Source organism: Eschrichtius robustus, chromosome 5 (assembly GCF_028021215.1).
Source record: "Eschrichtius robustus isolate mEscRob2 chromosome 5, mEscRob2.pri, whole genome shotgun sequence".
NCBI lineage: Eukaryota > Metazoa > Chordata > Mammalia > Artiodactyla > Eschrichtiidae > Eschrichtius > Eschrichtius robustus.
The window spans coordinates 8798011-8802747 of record NC_090828.1 but is presented as its reverse complement, the minus strand read 5'-3'; the positions used below and the strand labels follow the sequence as shown (position 1 = coordinate 8802747).

General features: G+C 46.7%; 1 pseudogene; it reads left to right on the top strand.

Annotated features, from left to right (window-relative positions):
* Positions 1-1312: 1312 nt before the first annotated feature.
* LOC137764698 (ATP synthase F(0) complex subunit C3, mitochondrial pseudogene) lies at positions 1313-1915 on the top strand (annotated as a pseudogene).
* Positions 1916-4737: the final 2822 nt, after the last annotated feature.

The following is a 4737-nucleotide window of genomic DNA, read 5'->3' as shown; positions in this document are numbered from 1 at the left end:
TTAGAGGGGTGGGATGGGGAGGGTGGGAGGGAGGGAGATGCAAGAGGGAAGAGAAATGGGAACATATTGTATATGTATAACTGATTCACTTTGTTATAAAGCAGAAGCTAACACACCATTGTAAGGCAATTATACTTCAATAAAGATGTTTAAAAAAAAAAAAAAAAAAAAACTACAATGAGATATCACCTCACACAAGTCAAAATGGCCATCATCAGAAAATCCACAAACGATAAATGCTGGAGAGGGTGTGGAGAAAAGAGAACCCTCTTACACTGTTGGTGGGAATGTAAATTGGTACAGCCACTATGGAGAAGAGTATGGAGGTTCCTTAAAAAACTAAAAATAGAACTACCATACGACCCAGAAATCCCACTCTTGGGCATATATCCGGAGAAAAACATGGTGCGAAAGGATACATGCACCCCAACGTTCATTGCAGCACTGTTTACAACAGCCAAGACATGGAAGCCACCTAATTGTCCATCGACAAAGGAATGGATAAAGAAGAAGTGGTACATATATACAATGAAATATTACTCGGCCATAAAAAAGAATGAAATAATGCCATTTGCAGCAACATGGATGGACCTAGAGATGTCATACTGAGTGAAGTAAGTCTGACAGAGAAAGAGAAGTATCGTATGATATCGTTTATATGCGGAATCTAAAAAGAAGTGATACAAATGAACATATTTACAAAAAGAAACGGACTCACAGACTTAGAGAATAAAGTTATGGTTACCAGGGGGGAAGGGTGGAGGGGAGGGATAGTTAGGGAGTTTGGGATTGACATGTACACACTGCTATATTTAAAAAGGATAACCAACAAAGACTTACTATATAGCACAGGGAACTCTGCTCAATGTTATGTGGCAGCCTGGATGGGAGGGGAGTCTGGGGGAGAATGGATACATGTATATGTATGGTGGAGTCGCTTTGCTGTGCACCTGAAACTATCACGACATTGTTAATTGGCTATACAATATAAAATGAAAAGTAAAAAAAAAAAAAAAGTTGCTACATAACTTGTATGAGTTATTTCAGCTCTTGCTGTGATGGCGACCAAATGTGCAACGGGAAACCTTCTGTGGCCGAGGAGCTCTTTGATGTTAAGGAGGAGCCCTCCCTGCTCCGTGCCTTTTTTTTCTCTATAATTTATTCTCTATAATAGGGAGCCTAAGCCTAGTCCGTATCAGTGTGAGGGCAGGTAGGATGCCGGGAAGGATACAGCTGACTTCCTCCTGCGCAAAAATGGACTCAATGAATTGCTGTTGACTTTGTTTTAAAACGGGGAGCCCCATTCCTTTGACCTCTACCACCACGGCCACTGCCACCTCCCGGGAAGAGAGGAAGCAGGACAGGAGCCCACGTTGCCTGTCAACCAAGTCCTCCAGCTGCCCTGAAGAGTGCAAGATGTCCACCTGTGCACGCTCGCCTGCACCCCGCTCTGATCCGAGTTGGATCCAGAGTTGCATACAGACCAATTTCTGCATCAGTGTTATCTCGACCAGAGGCTAGGACTGGAGAGGGCTCTTCAGTACTTAACTGGGCCCAGAATGGTGTGTCTCAGTTAATCCAAAGGGAGTTTTAGACCAGTGCACTCAGCAGAGACATTGATACTACAGCCAATTTTACTGGTGCAGGTGCTGCAGCAGTAGGAGTGGCTGATTCTGGTGCTGTTACTGGAACAGTCTTTGGCAGCCTCATCATTGGTTTTGCCAGAAACCCTTCGCTGAAGCAGCAGCTGTTCTCATACGCTATCCTGGGATTTGCCTTGTCTGAAGCTATGGGTCTCTTGTTTGATGGTTGCTTTCTTGATTTTGTTTGCCATATAACAGAAATTACTGCTTGAAATGTTGGCATTCATATTAATTGCAGAGGTAATTCTGTGTATCTTACTGTGACTCTGAAAACTGTAGTATTGGTTTCATGGAAATGAATGTTATTTCCAAAGTCATTTCATTAAAGATGAAAACGTTAAAAAATAAGAATAAAAAATAAAATAAAACGGGGAGGCTGGTATTTTTTTTTAATAAATTTATTTATTTTATCTATTTATTTTTGGCTGCATTGGGTCTTCATTGCGGTGTGCGGGCTTCTCATTGCGGTGGCTTCTCTTGCTGCGGAGCATGGGCTCTAGGCACGTGGGCTTCAGTAGCTGTGGCTTGTGGGCTCTAGAGCGCAGGCTCAGTAGCTGTGACACCCGGGCTTTGTTTCTCCGCGGCATGTGGGATCTTCCCAGACCAGTGATCGAACCTGTGTCCCCTGCATTGGCAGGCAGATTCTTAACCACTGCGCCAACAGGGAAGCCCCAAGACTGGTATTTTTGAAGCTGCTATATTTTTCTATTTCTCTGTTAATTTCTTTGTAATAATTTGGTTGAAGTTTTGTTATTTGATGGGGGGGCGGGAGCTTTTTTTAAGTTAGGAAATTGTCTAAGGCAGAAGTCACAAGACAGTAGCCTCTGCTGTGTTTAAAAATCTTTTGTATTTGTTGCCAACATTTGAAACTTGGGAGATTGCATGTAAAAAAGCTGGTTTTCTGGGTGAAGGATGGGGCATGTTGTCCCCTCCAGTTTCCTGCATCCCTCCCACCCACCTCTCCCACTCCTCTGCCTCTCTTCATCTGAATATGCCATATGCCTGGTCCTGGTCCCGGTGGGCAAGTGAGTTTGCAAGCCTCTGGTATAAAGCGTGGTTTACTCATTATTTTTTCCTTACCTTCAGTATTTGCTGTGAATAGTTGAAGAGAGAAGGTCTTTCTTTACTGAGATTTGGGTTCTGCCTCCCAAATGTTAAACAGGACTGAGACCCATCTTTGCTTCCTTGAGAAATGGCTAAGATAAGCCCCATCCTTTTAGGAAATGTTGTTGCTGTCTTCTAGCAGACAGAAGAGTTAGGTAGCAGAAGGGATGGCTTTGGCAGTGGGTCTCTTCTCTAGGGACCCTTTACAAGGCACAAAGGTTGGGCTGGGCCTGTCTGAGGGCAGAATTAGGTCAGTGGTACCAGGAGCCATCGGTGAGGGGCCTCCAGTCAGGTCCCCGTGTGGGCTCTTGGGTGCTAATCTTTCTAATATGGCAGTGGTTGTGTTACTTCTGACTTGAATCAATAATTCCTAATATCTAATAAAACCAAACAGTACCTCATTGCTGGCTAATTGGAAACGGAATGGATCTTTCCCTTTATTCTCATAAAAGTGTTCCTTGAAGGGACCCTTGGGAGCAAGGCATCTGGTTAAATGGCAGGACCTCTGGAATCGTCTGGCCTAAAGTCCCTCAGTCCTGCCCTGGGTGACATCTCCACAACCCTGTTGGCTGGGATTGGAAAACATGTAGCTGGAAAGTGTAAGTAGATATTTAAAAAGAGTTTTTTTTTAAGAGATAGCATTTAACTTGGTATTTATTAGGGTGTGTGTCTGCACACGCAAATGTTTAAGGAGATAAAACGGCCTTAACTGAGTCTCAGAGAACCCTTTATACTACGTGCGTCACAGTTTCCTCTCAAAATATTTGTTCACAAGACCTTCTGCACAAGAGTCCCTTGGTTATCAAACCAAAGCTTAAGGCAAAGCTGCAAAGGGGTCAAGGGCTGAGGCCCCTACACCTGTGGTCTAAACAAGCCCCTCTTACCGGGGGCAGACCACCTAGGACCCCACCTCCCTGGGGAAGGTTGACAGTGGCCACGTTAACCTGAAAGCAGTCTATACTTCAAAGTGTAGCAGATCCATGCTGCAGGGCTGTCCCTGTGGTCAGGAGGCCGCACTTTGTCCTGTTTGGGTGGCAAACATAGCCAGCACAGTAGAGGAGCCGGTTATTTTGTACCCAAATAACCCCCTTCTGACCTGGTTTTGTGTGTAAGTGGATCAAGGATTGGGACAGACGTGGAAGTTGGCCTGGGCAGCCTGCCATATGCTTACACGTGGAAAGTTCAAGGGGAAATGGAGAAGGCAGGGGTGACTCCCAGGATCCCACACGTATGCCCCTGATGCCTTTGGCCCCTGGGCCAGAGCCCTCTGGTTGCCTTCTATTTGAGGCTGCCTAATACGTAGCAGAAACAGAGACTACCCCACTGGGCCATGCTGTGGTTCACAGGGATCTTGGAATTCGACTCCAAGGGACCATGGTGTGCCACTGGGCGCTAGGGCTGCTGTGGGTCCAAGGCTCTGGCAAGAGAGAGAATCTCGTCTGGCTTCCTCCCTGAGCTGCTCAGCTCCAGCCAGGGCTCCTGCTGCAAGTGCAGACAGTGAATTTCAGAGACCCTCAGGCAGAAATTCAGGTTTTCAGTCTCAAGTCAGGCTTGTTGCTGTCCTGCTCTGCACTTACGTGGAGTAATTAGGCGCTTAGCTTAGTCCTTGGAGCCAAGCCCTCATAATGAGTCCTGGCTGCAGAAACTGGGTCTCTGTCTTGTCACAGGAGTTCTTTCTCTCCCTCACTGGTTAACAAGGTCTTCTCAGAGCAGGGTGTTGCCGCAGATCATTACCCTAACCCCAGAATGCCTTCACCCTGACCTCCCGCCCCTCCCCCATCCCAGGCGCATAGCCCTCTCCAGAACTCCTAGCTGCGAGGGCAGCCACTCCCAGCCCCTTGATCCCCGACAGAGGTGGGTCTCACTTGCAGATTCTGCCCCCTGATCTGGTCTGGCCCAGTATGTGCCACCAGCAAAGAGCAGCCATGATTGTGAAGCAGGCCAAGGGGCTAGGCCTGAATAGGAGGGCAGAGGGACTGAGACCTCGGGG